Source organism: Manis javanica, chromosome 7, assembly GCF_040802235.1.
Source record: "Manis javanica isolate MJ-LG chromosome 7, MJ_LKY, whole genome shotgun sequence".
Taxonomy (NCBI): domain Eukaryota; kingdom Metazoa; phylum Chordata; class Mammalia; order Pholidota; family Manidae; genus Manis; species Manis javanica.
In genome coordinates, this window is record NC_133162.1 from 17,902,486 (window position 1) to 17,922,184 (window position 19,699).

Genomic DNA, 19,699 nt, shown 5'->3' on the forward strand with positions numbered 1-19,699 from the left:
CCCACAACCCATTCCTTGAATTGTCAGATAAAATACAAGATGCTCAGTGAAATCTGAATTTCAGATAAATAATGAATCATTTTTAGTACAAGTATATCCCTTGAAATATTTGGAATAGACTTACACTGAAAAATTTATTCACTGTTTATCTGAAGTTCAGTTTAACTGGGCATCCTATATTTTTATCAGTTAAATCTAACAACTGGAAAATGCCAAGGATATAACATTTTTAAGTTGTTTATCATAATATCTACCTCACTAGAATATAAGCGCCATGAAATCAGGATCTTATCTATCTTTTTTCTATCTATATTCCCAGAGATCGTCAGAGTACCTGGCCCACGGTAGGAACTTAGCATGAAGGTGTTTTCATAATGACTGAATAAGGAGATGTATGCAGAGCAAGGGAGACACCCTTCCAAGGCTCCAACTTTTCCTCTTCTTGTCGTTCTCAAATGCTACTTCAAAAAAAATCCAGACCTAAGCCTGGATGCTCTGTGTTTGCAGTCTGGGGACCCCAGTCCTTCCGAGTTTGGACTTCGATCCGGCTTCATTGTGGTGTTAAGAAACCGGTTCTATTTCTCCTTTGAACTGTGAACGATCAATTCTCTGCATTCCAATTCTGTCACAGTCCTGGGCTCCACAGACTACAAGAAATGGACTTGCTTTATGCTAATGGCACTTCATTTATCATTATGGTGCCGAATGAGGGGAGACCATTAAGCTGAGTGTGATGTTTCATTAGTGTGTTTTTCTGAGGTCTGCGGCTGCATAACACAATGAATAAAAATGACCTAAATTTCACTTCATAAGACACTTTCAGGCTACACTTGCTCAGCCACCCCAGCCTGGTGATGCCTCTCGTAAATGGCATCAGACTTCATGTCTTTTCTTTTAAATCATTAGTGTGGGTGTGGCTTTGATTTTACTTGAGTTTTTTGCATTTGGTAGTAATTCTAGTTTCCCATAAGATAAAAGTCATTCAATTCTTTTTGACTTGTAGTTTAAAACAATATAGATTTTAGAGATTTTAGTACCAGAATGTCTACCCTTTGCAGGAAATGGGCAACATTTGCCACCATGTTAAAAATGGTGTTTCTAAGTGTGGTTGAAATTGTTCATAGCCCTTTCTGATTTGGAGCATCATGTTTGCTGTGTCTGATGTACTGTTCTTAAACAGAAATGGCTCTGTCTTTGCTTTGGAATTGAGTTTTAAATTGAATGGGTTATTCAAGCGGCACTGTTACATGTTATATGGAAACACTGGTTTGCTAAGACTGATGTGGAGCGGGAGGAACATCATTCTGTCGTGCCTCCTGCTTTGGGCATTATCACTTTTATCTGCATGAAAGTGAGCTACTTTGGCCTCAAGCTCTTGTAACATTATTTTTAAAAGAAGTAAAGGAGAGGGACAATAAATATATGGGCTTGCCCAAGAGCCATTGACCAGTTTTCAAGGGACAGCTGATTTGTGTCCCAAGCCTTCCTCTCTCATGGGCAATAGGACGCAGTTCTGTAGCTTACACACGGCCCTGTTCTGAGGGGGTAAATACTGCTTCACAGATTCTAGGAGTTAGTTTCAAAATAAATAAGGGCTTTTTCTCCTTTAAAAGTCAATAACTCATCTGGAAAAAAAAATCTATATTCATAAAGATGTTAATTAACAACATTATCAATACTAGTTAAGAAAAAATTAGAATCAAGCTCTATGTTCAGGATTCTGGAAATTGTTCAGTAAATTATGGTATGTGGACTATGATGAAAGATAATGCATTCATCAAAATGATCACTAGAAAGACTTGGATACATGCACAATGATATCAAGTGAGAGTAAAATTATCACATTATATGTACACAGTGATTGTAACTATACCAGTATAACTAGGTAGACAGATACAAACTGGAAGAGGAGGTAAAAATGAAAATAATAGTTATATAGAATTAGTTGGATTAAAGGCAATTAATTACTATTATTTAAAATTGGTTTGAAAAGCTAAAATTATTTTTGAAATAATTTTTTTAAAGTCATGGCAGAAATAAGAGTACAATCAGCCAAACCTTTTAATTTAGAGTCTTCTCCTTAGTTCATCATGGAGCTCATTAATAAGAGAGGATCCAACCTGTACATTTAAATTCTGCAAATACTTACTTTGAAGGATGAAGTTGAAACTCTTCAGAGAGAGACTTTCAGATAGGTAAAAAAAATCACCCAAATTTTAGGTTGAGAAGCTGTCAAATATCACTCAGGATTGTGGATGAGGGAGCTAAAGCTCAGGATTGGAGACTCAGTTGGTGTCACACAGAGTAGGAGTAGTAAAAGGACTGGACAGGGCAGCCCCTGGTGTGGGACAGACCTAGGGGTGAGTCCCAGAGGCATTCCTCTGGTGGCGAATCACAGCAGGGTTCCCGCAGCCCTCTGAAAGGCCCAGACAAGAGCCGAGTCCGGCCCCACCTCCTCCCAGCCAGCACAAGCGCCCCCTGCACAGCGGTGCTCAGCCACCCTGCCTGGGAAGGATAAGGAGGACAATGCTCCGTTGCCTTTCTGTTTGTGTGGAGTGGTCCTTCGCTGGCGTGGGCCACGCTGCTCATGCTGTTTGACAAGCTCCAGGCACGAGGAGGAACCCTGAAAACAGGAAACCTCAGAGCTGGCCCCTGCTAATGCCCGCACTTATTTTTATAGTTATGACGATGGTGATTGGGCTCCTATATGGGAAATCTCATGTATCTAAGATTGATTCATCTTTAGTAAATAACATAACCCAAAATTTTTATCAAAGCAGCAATTCCGGAAACGAAAGCAGTGTTACGGGACCAACTGTTCCAGGCAGACTGCCATGAAGAAGTGAGGCAGGACAGCCCAGGCCTCTCAAAACTGGATGCAGTTTGTCCTCCCCTTTGTAACAATTCAAACATGATTAACCAAGATTTCTTTAGAATATTGGCAGAGAAGGAGTTATGGGCACTTGGGCCATAGAAAAATCCATTCTCCCAAGAAACTTATATGGAACAGCAAAGTAATAAAGATTAATAGTCCCCACTGCCCAGGACCCCCCTTATGTTGCTTATAATATTAGAAGATACCTCTGGTATCCCCCTCATAGAAAGAATTTATGAGCAAAATAGGAAGATTTATATTTATAATTATCCCATATATAGAAGTTTCTAATGAATTTATGACAAAATATTATTATATTAATGGTAAGGTAGTAAGAGCAGATTTAGTGTCATTATATGAAAGATTAAAGAGGACTGCAAGGCCCTGGTGCCTGTAGACACAGGAGGAAAGGCGTAAACATCTGAAATTGTGGAATGAATATTATGAAAGGATAAGGTGTTTTTATTGTATTTGTAGAATTGTTGAGGAATGTTAAAACTTACGGGTGATAGGAGTACTGTTCCTAGACTTTAGGTGTAAGCCTAAACCCACATGTGTAGGATAGAATTTAATTAATAATATAGTGTTACACTTAATAGCCAAAAGCTATAGCATTTATATAACCTGCTTAAACTTTATATAGCCTTAGACACATATCTTAAACTCTATAATTTTACATGCTTATAAGTAAAAATCATAGCCCACACGCTTAGCCCACACGCTGTCTTACGCCATTTCCGGTCTAGCACCTAGCACGTAACCTGCATCTCTGGCCAAAAGGGTTGAGGGAAGTTAAACATTAAATGTTACAAGAAAGCTGTTCAAAAAAAAAAAAAAGGATAACATCTGTAATGAGCTGAAATTATACAAAAACTGAAAGGAAAAAACATTGTACCATCCATGATCAAAGAAAATGTTTAACATTATGTAAACCTTAAAAAGATATAAAAATAAAGACCCTGCCGCTTGATGTCAGGAGATGTTACAGTCTTAACTGGGTGTTTCCTCTCCTCACTCATCTCCTCACTCGCCGACACTGTCCTTTCCTTCGTGACCCACACGTCGGCCTGGAGCTGGACTCCGGCACTTTGCCTATCCTGTTCATGGCCAAGTTGCCTGCCTGTCAGCCTTCATCCTGCTCTGCCCTTGACCCACAGCTTAATCCCAGAAATCAGCAGAGTGCGCTCTGTTCCTGGAAAGCTTTACCTCTTGTTTGACCAAGGGCTGTCCTCACAGCTCTGGATCCCTGGGCAGAATGGACAGGGACTCTCTTGGGGCAGCCACGCTTTATAGTCAAGGCATTCTAACTAGAGTCCTGCTGGCCACACTGGATCTCCCACAGTGGTCCTGATTCGAGATGTTACACTCTTCTCCTTGACATCCTAGATGTCAGAGCCGGTTCCAAGCCACGGCATAGAACCTCAGAGTTCAGAATACCTGGTACAGGTCCCCGTTTGCCTGTCAATCTGGATTAAAAATATCCTTTCTGATGGGCCCTGTGCTTTGCGCTCCTCAGCCTCTAGAGCACAGCAAAACTGCTCAGCTGGGATCTGTAGAAAGTGAAAGCTCAGGTTAACTGAAGGTTTTTAAATGCAGCTTAAAACAGGAAGTGGCAACACTGTTACCTATCTGCTCTGTTACTTGGACAAGATGTTTAACCTCTGAATCTCAGTTTTCTTATCTGTAAAGAATGAGGATAGTAATGCTAGCCACCTCACCAAGTTAATATGAGAATTTGGGAAGGAGTATAAAGCATGTAAGACAGCACTTCACATACAGTATTTGCTATGAGTTAGTTATTATATTGATCCTAATGTTCTTGTCCATAAAATGGAAATTTTAACACCTGTCTTCACCATTACCTTTAATGGTTATGATCATCAAATAAGTATAAGAGATGAATCCACTCAGTCAAGGTTGGAGTACTGTGCAAGCCAGGCCAGGATGTCATACCTGGAGTCCCACCACAGTGCCATGAGGGTCACAAAGTCTTGGGTCACCAGGGTCTTAGCACCAAACAGCTCATGTCAGCCTCATCATGCTGTGCGGGAAGAACATTATCCCCGACTGGAGATGAAGAGACTAAGGTTAGGGGACCACAGAGGTGAATGGATTTGTCCAAGACCACCATACTAATTAGGGGCATGGCTTAAAACAAGATTTGTCCAAATATAATGCCTGTATTCTTAATCACTATTTTGCAGCACCTTTCTGCAATCAGTCAAAAAAATCAATTCTGCTCAACACTGCATGAAAAAAAGTGTCAGTTATATCACATACCTATTGAATTTAGGGTATATAACACAGTATATATAACAAATGTATTTTTTTAAAATAATATGTTGGTGGTGGGGGCGGCTGCTTTTTCTTAATTGATTCACTTCTGCTTTACCTCTTCATCTGAAACAGAGCATGGATGTATGTGCATGTGGCTGGGCAAATGTGGGGGATGGAGATTCATTCCAAATCATAGAAGGCTGTGGTTATTTAGGTCTTCTGTGGCTAATGATTACTGTAGACTCTTTAATCAAGACTCCAAGGCCCAAGGAGGCTGTGGCTAGACATCTCCTTTGAGGAAGGGCTTGGAATTTAAAAATTCTCACAGACTGATTGACCTATTTGTCTTAACCTGGTGGGTCAGAGGCCACTCTTGACCTTAAGCTCTTCTTCCTCTTGTTAGAGTGAATTGCAGTACCTTTAAATTACATTCAGAGCCTGTCAGTCATTCTGGATTCAATTTAAAGATCCTACTAATGCAATTTTTATTTTAAGAATTGTAATGGGAAATTAATATATGCTTGCATTAACAGAAGAAAACAATAGCAATTGCATCTACATATTATGGTTAGGTCTCAAATTCGATGAACTCTGGAATGAGATGGAAAATATAATAAGCATGATTCTGAAAATTGAATAATCAGCATTCCATGTGGTTCCAATTGTAATGGATAAAAAGACATAAGCAAAATAAAAGGATTTTTTGCACCTCAACTTTCTGAGACTGTCACCATAAAGTGGAGTCACCTCTTCAAACAATTGCCAATTGGACCATGGTATAAGGAGCACAACTTCCAAATTTGAAATATCATATTTTAAGTCAAATTTTGGAAATAACGAATCCAGACACTTTTAAATTTATAGGATTAATCTTCCATCTTTCCTCCAATAACAAGCAAATTGAATTTGCAAAATTATGTTCAGTATATGATTTTCAACTGTGTAATTATTGTTTAAAGATACATGTCTTCAATTTCTTCTGTTCCCTTTTGAAACAAGTCCGTTTCAAATCTTTTGTTAATAAGCAATTTAGTTCTCTGAGAATGGTTTCTTTGTGTTGGTAATTAAGTGTTATATTTACACAAAGGAAATAGTGAAATACAATCTCTTCCAAAAAGAACATTCTAAAACATTCCACTGAGTGCAAAACCATGACTCTGCAGTGTCAGAATTTCTCCTGGTGATGCCAACAAAAATTCCTTGAGCTACATCACAAGGAACTAAAAAGGAAGTCCGATTCCTCTGAATGATATGTCTGTACCTTTTAGGTGTGATACTTGAGGAAATATTGAGAAAACTCAACAGCAATTGTGAAAGTGAATGTATAGCATCTATAAGTTTGTTACTTGATCTGGGCACTGTGGCATGAGTTTGCTTTTTACACAGCAAATACCTGCAAAACAAGGGTGTTTTCTGTACATTTGATAGAGTTACAGTGAATTTTTTCCTAAGGTGAAATATGGGCATTAGTTAATATACCAACATACATGGGACACCCCCTGACATCTGCCAGGTGCTGCAAGAAACACAGGTCTGAGTAAGATGGGGCCACCCTCATTAGTGGCTAGCTGGGTCAAGGAAATAAAATGAATTGCATTTTGGTAAATAAAGAAGAGAAAGAAAAGGATTCCAGTGGTGGGCAATGGGCGGCAGGGAGTGGAGGGGAACAGAGGCTCTGAAGGAGGAAATACAAGGCATGTTTATGAAAAAGGAAGTAAAATACATATGATTATTATCATCAAATTTATTATGTGTGAAGCACAGTGCTACATGTTTTATTTACACTATGTTGAGTGACCAACTCATCCCAGTTTGTATGGGATTTTCCTATTTTAGCACTGCAAGTCCTACATACCAAGATGTGTCTCAGGCCTGGACAAACTGGGACTATTGGCCACCGTACACGCATTCCTTCCAATGATCTTATGAGCTCTATCCTCCTGTCATCCTCAGTTTACAGATGAGGGGATGAAAGGTCTGGAGGCAGAGGAACTTATCCAAGATTGCATGGTTGCTAATACATAGGAAGCTGATATATGAAACAGAGTGATCTTAACTACTAGTTCAGGACATGAATACTTGGACTAAAATGGAGAACCTGCAGGCGACAGGAAAGAAGAAAAGGAAGAAAAGAAGTTGGTACAAAATTGTGGGTGGATCTAAATACAAGGATTTTTCCTGTGGGTACTGAAGAGTCACTGAAGGTTTCTGAGAAGTAGAACATGGTGGAAGCTGCACCAGAGCAATTAGTTCAAATTGATGTTTGCCCACCTACTTTTCCTCTCTCTCGAAATCTACAACCTCACCCACCTTAACCCCCGCATGGTTATTTCTCCCCAACTATAAACAAACCGAAGAATGCATTTTGAAGATCGAAGAAATGTTTTCCTATCCCCAGTCCATTTCAAGATTTTTTCCCTCCTTAATATTTTCCCCAGGTTTCTTTCTATAGCAAAAACTAGAAATTTTTGAAAGGTTGTAAGTGGTTTGCTTAAACACATTTCTCTTATAGACTATCATGATTCAAATCTCATTTCCTTAAAAAAATAACAGGCAGGAGATGTACTAGGTCTAGGCTTCCCTCCAAACGATGAGAGCAGAAGCACGGTGAGTTAAGTGTGTTGTGTGGCATTAATTAGAGTCTGTGTACACACATCTTCTGTCATTTTACCAATTTCTTGTGAGTCTGCTTATTCCCTTTCATTGCCTTTTATTCTTAACTGTTACATGGTTTATTTGAGAAGGGGGTTAGGGGGACCTACACATCCTATCTGTTGAGATGTATGCCATCTGAGATTAGCAGAATTCCATGGTCTAGTGCAAGACAGCCATGCAGAGAAAAGTCCATTCAGAGGGAATGTGGTAATTTTCATGAAATGTCTCTCTCTGTCTGATTCAAGGAGATACATTATGCAGAAACCTGAAACAGTGAGCCTTTGTGCTGGGAACATCCACTTAACTGCATCCCGTAATGTTTCCTTCCAAATCGCCAGTTCCCTTCAACCCCAAGCTCTTGCTTATTTGAAACTGAAATCATTTCCTTTACAGAAACAACCATCCTTCTCCATGAGGTCCCATCCAGTTGGTCAGAACTCCTTTCCAGGAGTTTATCTGATGATAAATTATACCAACAAATTAAACAAAGATCCCATTAGTAATGTTGACAATATTCCCCACACACGTGAAATATTTAATGAAAATCAGCATCTAGGGAGCTGAATTCACACACAAAAACCTGTGTAAAATGGATGTTCTCTGAATGCAAATCCAAGTTTTGGTTTTTTTTTTTTTTTCCTAAAGACCTTTGCAAATATCCAAGAGCCACCCGTTGCTTTGCTTTTAGAGACAGAGAAACATCCATTTAGTAATTTCCTGCCTCAGTTGATCCCACCCAGAATGGGGTACCCAAAGGTATTTTAGAAGTTGGGGGACATTCTGAATATGGAATTAGAAGGTGAAAACAGCCCAAATGGGGTTCCATCTAGGAAGGAGTTGGAAAAGTGAATGGTCAAAGGAACTCTTACTTCAGTAGATGAGTGGACTTGATCAAATTAAAAAGAAGGTAATTTCTGCTAAACACATGTATGAATGAATTACTTAAAATGGGGACAGGTCAGGATCTCACCGTCTATATCTTTAAGTCAATTGGACCATTCCATAGAGGTAAGCAAGAACATTCTAGTAGGGTGGTTCTCGACCCTGGCCGTACATTTAAATCACCTGCGGACTTTTTAAATGTCCTGTGTCTGATCACAGCAGACCAATTAAATCAGCACTTGGTTATGGGAGAATCCAGATACCTGTAGGCTCTTTATGTGCCTACAATCACAGTCCTGTTGGGATGCAGAAACCAGAAGCAAAGAACTTGATTAAAATAATTTTTAATGAACTGCCCAGTTATTGAGAAATGTAGGAAGCACTTACTACCTCTCAGGGTGGGGGAAACAAAGGAGTGAAGTCAGTGTTATTAGAACGTAGAGCGTAGAGGAGGGGCCTGCAGGGCTGAGACGTGCACTCTGGGGGCATGCTGGCAGCTCTGCGGGTAACGGAGCTCAGAGGAAGGCTGGCAACTCTGCTGGTATCCGAGCTCACAGGAAGGCTCCTACGGAGCTGGATGGGACCCAGGCTTCAGGGGAGGGGGCACTGGCTTGCTAGAGCTTATATCGCAGATACAAATGGTTCTGGGATTGTAACAAAACTGAAACCTAAACCAGCTGTTGCTACGGGAACCAATTGCTATGGCCTGGGTGACATTGATAGGAACAGAAAGCAAACGGGAAGGAGGGAAATCCATTTCGTGTATTCCATCCTTTCAGCCTCTTCTAGTGCCCCCTATTAACAGGGCTGGTAAAGGAGAAATGCTGTTGGCAGAATCCCACCCCAGATTTTTCAGAGCAGAACTTGGAAGAACAGGTTTGAATTAAGAAATAAGCATGAATAACCAGCCCTTTCCCTCCAGGTGATTGTGTCGGGCAGCGGGGTTGAGAACCTCTGACTATGGGAAGCTATGGCTTAGGGCTCTCCTCAGGCTTCCTGGTCTGCCTTTGTTTCCCCGTCTCCAGCCAGTTCAACCTGCTGATTATCAGCCTGCTCCCTTAGTCCTCATGCTGCTTGTTGGACCCTTGCCCTTTGGGTTTCCACTGTTACCGCTTAGATTTGACCCACAGGTCCTCCGAGCTTTGAAGAACTCCAGCGCTCATGGGCCCTATAGGACTCAAGGTGAGGCTATTAGAGGGGAGATATGGGACTTTGATTTCCATGGAGTTTGTTTTGGCTCACATCTTTGGGGATCGTATTTCCTGGAAGGAGCCAGCTGTTTGCATTGATGACCAGTCCTGACAATGGTTAACTGCCACAGGCTTTGATGCGAGCCTAAATAGGAAAAATCTGTTATCCACTGAATGAAAACGTCAGCTTCCATATGCCTTTGCTTTTGTTCTCTGGAGAGCCTGGTTGGGTCCTTCTATCACTGTGGCGTTCAGCACTTATGAAATACCCAACCAGTCAGAGCAAAAGAGAAATAAAATAAAGCTATCCTTCCTATCCTAAGGCCCTGCCACATACATGGAAACAATATAAATCCTCATTCAAATCATTAGAATGAGTGTCAGCAGGCTTCATTCATTCATTTCCCAAATGTATACTCAGCACCTACTACAATCTAGGAGGTGTTCTAAGCACTAGACGTACAGATGAGCAAAGCAAAGTTATTGTGCTCACGGAGGTCACATCCTACTGGGGAAGAAAGGCAAAGAAATACAGAAACCTGTAATGTACCAGATGACATGTTAGTTATATATTTCTGTGCAACAAATTACCTCAAATGTAGCACCTTAGAACGAACTGTTAACCTTACAGTTTCTCAGAATCCAAATCTGGGAGCAGAGCTGTTGGGTGGTTCTGGCTCAGGGTCCCTCGTGGGCTTGTAGTCAAATTGTCATGGGTTGTGGTCTCATCTGGAGAGTTGCCTGGCTTTGGAGGATCTGCTCCCAAGTTCACTCACTCAGCATTATCATGAGGCTCTGCTCCTCACCAAGTGGACCTCTCCAGATTGCTGCTCACAACTGGGCAGCTGGTTTTCCCCAGAGTGTGTGATCCAAGAGAGAGAGTGATCAAGATAGAAGCCACGTCCCTAATCTCAGAAGTGACATACTGTTGTGTCTATCATATTCTGTTGCCCTTAACTCTGATAAAATGTGGGAGGGGACTATCTGTGGGCCTGAATACCAAGGTGCAGGACTCTTCAGGGCTGTCTTAGAGGCTGACTACCATGGATGGTAGTAGATGCTAAGGAGGAAATGAAGCAGGGATAAAGAATAGGGAGGGCAGGGGTTTGGGTGACGATTGATACAGATGGTCAGTGAGGACTTCACTGACGCAGAGCAGAGACCTGAAGAAGTGAGAGAGTGGCTTTGTAGCTTACTCTTTAAAGGATTCCATGCAGGGGTCACCTTCTCCAGGTTCCCTCGGCTCTTAGCCCACCCATCACATTCACTGAGAATCCCTACTATATACCCAGATACCCAGACCTACTTTCTGTCAGCTCTCATCACCTGTGCTGTCTTCTTTCTTTCTCTTCCACTAGAGGGTGACTCCTTCAGTGCTGCAGACACTGTTTTATTCATCTTTGTATTCCCAGCAAGAGATGAGTAAATGTTTGATAAATGAATGCCATGAATGAATGAATTTACTTTCTCTGCACTCATTTTTTTAAGTCTGTAGCTAGAACTTCTCTTTAACATTACATTTTTTTTTAATTAAGCACCAATTGTCCTCTGTCTATAGCAAAAAATCCTTGGACATGGATTCATACAAATCTAAACATACAAATCTATCCCTCTGTTACTTCGTCAGGTGCATTGCTTATAGACATTGTTTATGAAGTATCATATGGAACAAAAATATGTGGCAATCTATTACATGGGAACATTCTGTAAGAAAAATATTTTTGTTCCCATGCAGTAACATTTCCATTAAATAGCTTCTAAATATGAAAAAAGATTTTAAAAACCCTCAGAGTGACAATAGAATACCCTAAGGAGTTTAGAAAGCATACAAAACAGCAACATTGTTTAGATATGAGTGATGCTATTTCTTCATACCCTCCTTTCTTTTGGCAATTGTTTTCTTTCTGAATACATGTCCCTTGTCCACTAAATCACATGCTCTGATTCATCCGCAGCCCTGGGCCAGAGGCAGCCACTTATACAAAAAGATAGTTGGTCACTCGCAGAAATACATCTCCATGTGTTTGGGAACTAAACCATCACTCACAACATCAGCAGCCTTTCTCCTTTGGACTCTAAAGGTCTAGTCTGGCCTCTAGTGTAGGGTTGTTCCCAGATTTCAGCCCTCATAATTGAAAAGTACCAAAGCCATGGAAACTGTACTATGCATCAGAGTCACCTAGGTGTCTTGCTAAATGCAGACTGTGATTCTGGTTCAGGAGGTCGGGATGGGGCCTAAGATTCGGCACTTCTAACAAACTCCTAGGTCATTCTTTGGGGTGAGTCTTCATTTCGTATTCTGAATTAAACAGGTTTGAAGAGTCCAGAGTTTACCCATCTGCCTACATCTGTAGATGGTTTGAGATTTTTCATTGCTTTTTCCTTCTCTTTATTTTAAATCAACTTACTGAGGAACAAATTTAGTAATCAAGAAACAAATTTATTTTATTAACTTGCAAATTTCTAAACCATTTATTTTCTACAAGATATACATTTCAGGCCTCTGTTCCTCCAAAAACTTAATTTGAAAAACAGCATATTCCCTATACATTTTCATTTGAACAAATGCCTATGCCAAGGAATCTATAATTTAGATTTCAAACCAAACCAAATACTTGCCTCTTATCTCAACACCAAATGTTCTGTTTCAGGGATTTCAACCTGGAAATGAGCAAAGAAAAATATAGTCATTAAAATAAATTAAAATGTTATGTTGATTGTTCCTTATACAATTCAAGGTCAACACCTTTCTCCTGCACCCCAGATTCTTGGGAGAAACAGGAGGATTTCACCCATGATTTATATTATTTTTATTATTTTAATATTTTTATTTTAAGTGTTGTTTATTATTTTTATAAATATTATTTTTATATTTTAAATTTTATGTTATTATTTTTAAATAATAGAAATATTTCTTGATGTAGCATGGATATGTTTCTCAACATAGGGTACAGACTGTGCAGGGTTATGTACTAATCTTGGGCCCATGTATATTCAAATTGTCTTATCAAGATATATAAATATAATATATAATATCATCGCTGGAGGTGGTGGCTTTGTTTATTTTGTAAAGATTTACCTGAGTGCGAAAGTTCATCAGAATGAATAGGTGTTCCCCTGGCTTGTAGTTCTTAAGCAGCCCACCCCACCTTCCACTCCCTACCCCAACCCCACCAGGTACCCCCGGAGCCCTTGCCCTAATCTAAGTAGGCAGGTACTGTGTCCAGGAGGCCTCTGAGACCCACTGACTGGTCCCAGCCCAGCTCAGCATCCTCTCGTCAACACGCTGTCAGCTCTGAGTCATTTCAGTCCCCAGCTCAAAATGCCTCACAGCGCAAGCACATTATCTTCCACAGACAACAGCTCACAGGGGGAATCTGGATATTTTTAAACATCTATACTTAGTGAATTTGGAGTAATCACAGATTTACCATCTCACTTCAGTTATGAGCCTCACTGCTACCTCAAAGATGCTGAGGGGACTTAGAACTTCTGAATATCCAGAAAGGCAACAATGGAAACCCAATAGATCCCTTCCTCTGGCTAGTGACAGAATCATTTTACCTGCTATCCCCTCCATCTGTTTTTGGTTGCTTTTAACTATTGTCCTAATTTTCTTTGGACAACATAACCTAAAATGCCAACTAGTACCTAGGAATATAGGTATATTTATAAAGCTGATTAAGTAGGTAGATAAATGAAAGGTGGCCTCCACAAATATTTTCAACTCAGCTACTCTGAAGGACAGAAGTGGTCATAACAATAACGAATAACACATACATGTGAATAATTAACATTTTACAAAGTTTTCACATGTTCATACCAAATGACCATGGTGGCTCTGTGATGTTGAGCGGGATTAAACCCATTTCATTGATAAAAATGCTGAGACTCAGAGATGAAGTAATTTGTCAGGGTCACCCAGCAAGTAAATGGCACAGTCATGATTTGCACTTGGGTCTTTTAATTTCAGATTTCCCACTTTTAACGTGATACCACTTTGCCTCAAATAAGGCTGGAACACAGCTTGGAGCCTATAATTGATGAGACTGGTCTGAATACATTCCCAGTATATCACAGTTCTCAGTCTGAAGACTTCTTTCTTGCCTCAAAAATCCAGACTTTAGAATCAGAAAATATACAATCAGAGTCTAATCTAGGTCAGGGCATGCTATAGGGGCGGTTTTTCAGGAAAACTGCCTAAGTAAAGGGAAAGTTGAATACAAGGAGTTCCTAGTTCCCACTCTGTCCAAGTCACCTTTGCTTTTTTCTGTTTTATATGTTGGGATGTAACTTTAAAAATACCCCTATTTTAGATAAAGAGTGTCAGAAGACAGGAGACCCAGATCCATGTTTAGCACTGGCTGAATCACCATCTCCGTCTTCTCAGCCTGGGGCACTGCTCACTGCCTCTCCGTGACTCAATTTCCTCATTTGTGAAAATGAACCAGCAGAGCTATTGTGAGGAGCAAATAAAGTACACAAGCACATCTCAGAGATCATACAGGTTCAGTCCCAGACCACTGCAATAAGCCAAATATTGCAACAAAGCAGGTCAAATGCATTTTTTGGTTTTCCGGTACATAGGAAAGTTATGTTTATACTATAGTCCATTAAGTGTGCAATAGTATTATGTCTAAAAAATATACATATCTTAACTAAAAAATCCTTTTTTGCTAAAAAATACTAACCATCATCTGAGCTGCAATGAGCAGTAATCTATTTGCTGGCCGAGGGTTTTGCCTCCAAGTTTATGGCTGCTGACTGACCAGGGTGGTGGTTGCTGGAGGCTGAGGTGGCTGTGGCAATTTCTTAAAATAAGACAACAATGAAATTTGCTGCATTGATTGACTCTTCATTGCATGAGTGATCTCTTTGTAACATGTGATGCTGTTTGGTAGCATTCTACACACCGTAGAACTTTTTTCAAAATTGGAGTCAGTCCTCTCAAACCCTGCCACTGCTGTATCAACTAAGTTTATGAAATATTCTAAATCCGTTGCTGTCTTTTCAGCAATCCTCACAGCATCTTCACCAGGAGTAGATTCCATCTCAATAAACCACTTTTTTTACTTATCAATAAGAAGCAACTCCTCATCCAATCAAGTCTGATCATGAGATTGCAGCAATTCAGTCACTTGTTCAGACTCCACTTCTAATTCTAGTTCTCCTGCTATTTCTACCACATCTGTCGTTATTTACTGCACTGAAATCATGACCCCTCAGAGTCATCCATGAGGGCTAGAATCAAGCTCCTGTTAATATTGGTATTTTGACCTCTTTCCATGAATCATAAATTTTCTTAATGGCATCTAGAATGATGAATACTTTCAAAAGTTTTCAATTTACTTTGCCTAGATCCATCAGAGGAATCAATACCCATGGCAGCTATAGCCTTACAAAATGTATTTCTTAAATAATAAGACTTGAAAGTATAAATGACTCCTTGATCCATGGGCTGCAGAATGGATGTTGCGTGAGCAGACATGAAAACAACATTAATCTCATATATCTCCATCAGGGCCCTTAGGTGACCAGGTACATTGTCAATGAGCGGTAATCTATTAAAAGGGATCTGTTTTTCTGAGCAGTAGATTTCAACAGTGGGCTTAAAATATTAAGTAAAACATATTATAAACAAATATGCTATCATCTAAGCTTTGGTATTTCATTTATAGAACACAGGCAGAGTAAATTTGCCATAATTCTTAAGGGTCCTAGGATTTTCAGAATGGTAAATGAGCACTGGCTTCAACTTAAAGTCACCAACTACATTAGACCCTAACAAGAGAGCCAGCCTGCCCTATGAAGCTTGAAGCCAGGCATTGACTTTCCTCTCCAGGTATGAAAGTCCTAGATGGCCTCTTCTTCCAACAGAAGGCTGTTCATCTGTACTGAAAATCTGTTGTTCAGTGTAACCACCCTCGTTAATTCCCTTAGCTAGGTCTCCTGGATAACTTGCTGCAGCTTCTAACACCAGCACTTGTTGCACCTTGCACTTTGGTGTTATGGAGCCAGCTTCCTTCCTTAAACGTTATGAACCAACCTCTGCTAGCTTCCAACTTTTCTTCTGCACTTTCTCAGCCTCCGTAGAATTGAAGAGAGTTGCTGCCTTGCTCTGGATTAGACGTTAGCTTAAGGGAATGTTGTGGCTGGTTTGATCTATCCAGACAACTCCAACTTTCTCCCTATCAGCAATCAGGCCCTTTTGCTTTCTTATCATTATGTTCACTGGAGTAGCACTTTTAATTTCCTTCAAGAATTTTCCCTTTGCATTCACAACTTGGTTGTTTGGCACAAGAGGCCTGCCTTTTGGCTTAGCTTTTCTTTCAACATGCGTTCCTCACTCAGTTTCATCATTTCTAGCTTTTGATTTAAAGTGAGAGATGGGAGACTCCTCTTACACTTGAACACTTAGATGCCATTGTAGTGTTATTAACTGACCTAATTTCAATATTGTTTTGTCTCAGAGAATAAGGAGACCTGAGAAGACGGAGAGAGATGGGGAACAGCCAGTCAGTGGAGCAGTGAGAACACACAACATTTATCAGTTAAGTTTGCCATGTTATAAGGGCATGGCTCATGGTGTCCCAGAACAATTACAACAGTAACATCAAAGTTCACTGATTACAGTCACCATAACAAATACAATAATAATGAAAATGTTCAGACTATTGCAAGAATTACCAAAATGTGACCCGGAGGCGCAAGGTGAACAAATGCTGTTAGAAAAATGGTGTGAATAGACTTGTTTGATGCACAGTTGCCAGGTACCTTCAATTTGTAAAAAACTCTGCAAAGCACAGTTAAAGGAGGCATACCTGTAATACAGTCCTTTGAGAGTCAATGCAAGACAATCTCACATGCATGTCCTCACGAGGACAGGAGGCAGGGGAGGGGTGCTGATAGGAAAACAACCAAGAATTCTCTAGAGCCTAGAGCATGGTAAACCTGCAGGGAAATTCTCATCACTTTCCTAAGGATCGTCCTGCCCTGGGAAAAGGTGCCAACAGTCCTGCAGAGAAACTGGACCCTTTTAGGGTCCAAAATTTCCCCATTATAAAAGTTGTCATCATGCAAAGAAGTGGGATATTTGGGGAGAGGAAGAGTGTTTTGTGTCACTATTCAATTCTTTCCCACCAAGGGCTGATGGGAAGACCATATAGACTAATACTTCATGGGAACCCACCAGAGAGCGCTTCCTAAACTGGAAGCCTGGGAGCAAGCAGGACGTCAAAAGCTGGCTTAAGTGAATCCATGAGATAACTACAGGGCTTTCCTCTTTTGGTCAATTTACTTTCAACCTGAAGAGGCAGCATGGAGAAATAGAAATTGGACAAGTGTGGACTGAATCTCTGGGTTTCGACTCTGGTTTAATGCCTGCTCTGTCATTCACAAACTGAGTGAATTCAATTTCTTCATATGTAAAACAGGCATTCTGGGGGGTTTGAACAGGTCAATAAATTATGCTTTTCTTCTCCTCCAAATGAGAATCTGTATAAAATAAAAATAGACGTGAGTCAAATTGGAGAGTGAACATCAGCTTAATAACTGGTATGTGTGGATCTGCAGCCTGGAACTACAGCCAGTAATTCCTGATATTTCTAATATTTCACCCCTTCAGAACCAAATTCAGGCAAATCAGCTAGACAGTCATAAACATTTGCCTTCCCCAAAGGTCACTCTTGGCAACAAAGAAGAGGACAACAGGGACCAGAAAGAGGATCAGGTCACTTCCAAAACAAGAAGAGGAAAGAGGGACACCATGGCCTTAAACCACCGGGAAAAGAACAGGTCCTTGACGCCCCCCCAACTGGGAAAAGGAAGTGCATCTGAGGGTCAGAGTGTGACAAAGAGGCTGGAGGGGTCTGTGCAGGAAGCCTGGAAACATGAAGACAGAGGAAAGGGCTGCCCAGTCAGATACTATCCTCCACCCTTTTGTGGGGTTGGTGAAATAATTGAATGAGATCAAGTAAATGGAGCACCCATCTAAGAGCCAGCCATTTATGTTTCCTTTCTTTCCTCTCCCCCAACCTGCTTTAGAAAACGAGGAAGGCCATGTTCAGTGGCAGCTCCTGACACAGTCTGCTGAGGACGGTGCTGACTCCTCAGTATTTCAGCCATGCGGGGACCTCACACATCCTGGTTTCCCCAGGGTGGGCAGGGCTCCCTGCTGTGGCCCCTGGTCCTGTCCACTGTAGCATTTGCTGGACAAAAGAGTCCTAGCTGGGTGATACTTACCCAGCCACCCTCTTTCTAGCAGGAAATTTTTAAGCAAAATAAATAGAACAGTCTCCTCCCTTTGTTTGCGTATCACTGCATTTCCTTGCCTCTTGCTGGGATCTTTATAATAAGGGGAAGCATCTCCCAGGTGTGGCTCCTTTCCCTTGTCCTTGTTTCCTTCTGCCAGTCCTCGCTGGCTGATCCCGCCCACTCCACCTCTTCAACCCCGCATACACTACACTTGAGGCGCTTTCCAACCCCCATCTCCCTGCCTCCCATCTCCAGCCGCACCTCCCAGCTGGATTCCCTTCAGACGTCACAAAGAACTCATTTCCTTATCCTCCTCCCCTCCCACTGCGTCTCTTTCTTGGATTTTCCAGCTCTAGTTTCCCACTCACTTTCCCTAAATAAAAATCTTCAAGTCATTTTCAGTTGCCAATTTTTTTCTATTCATTGAATGTAATTTACTTCTGTCCACATCTCTCATCTGCTTCCTCTATCCATCCTGGCTGTCGGCCCACCTCAGACTACATTCCTGCGATGGCCCCTCTGGGCTCCCTTCACCCGGTGCTCTGAGTCCGGACTTCTTAGAATGACCTGCTGGCGCGTCCGTATCCGTCCCTTCCTGCCTTGTCGTCCATTCATCCACCCTCCATGCCTCAAAGCCGATGGCACTGAATTTCTATCACCATTCTCAGGAGAGTCCATGCCCTTGAGGGCATGTTTTGTCCCTCCTGTGCCCTCCACTTTGAGTGTCCTTCTCTAATACACACACCTATTCCCTGGCTCGTAATATATATATTTCCTTTACGGAAAATCTCAGGTGTCCCTGCCTGACTGCCTTGTTTGGTAGTTACAGGCTCTTCTGTGTGCTCTCAACATTTAACTGCTGTAACAGAGCTACACATAATCAGATTGGAGGTAATCCACTGGCATTTATGATTCTCCCATTATAACAGTAGCTTCTTAAGAACAGAGAACCTTTTTTTTTCATCTCTTTATTTCCAGCAACTAGATATCAAACCCCTTCTTAGGTACAATTATTGTGCCATTTATTGCATGCGGAGATAAATGGGAGAGTGAAGACTGATTTACTTCGGTGTGATAAAGCCTTCCCATTAACCACAGGTCTGGGAATCAGGAAACACAGCCTCGGGCATCCATGTTGCCTCTACTCAGCCTTGGGAACTTAAACAAATCTCTGTTGCAAGCTGAGTTTTGTTTCTCCAGTCTGAACAATGGTCAAATAATAACTCAAATAATAACAAAACAACTCTCCTCATGGGTAGTAATGGAACAGGAGAAAGTCTTTGTTTCTGGGCATTTTCATGTCTAAGGGATAAATTGAATATAATGAAAAATACCAGTGTTACTACCATGAATTAGACTTTCTGGCTAAACATTCAGGTGACTCATGTCAGATACTTTGTAATAAATGAGTGAAAAGATGATACATATGCAGAAGAAGATTCAAAGAATTGAACACTACAGAACCCAATTTGTAGTTTTCTTACTAAACCATAAATATTACCAATTAGTATTTAGTACTATCCTGATTTTATGTCTAGACATGCTTAGATTCTTTTTCTTCTCATAA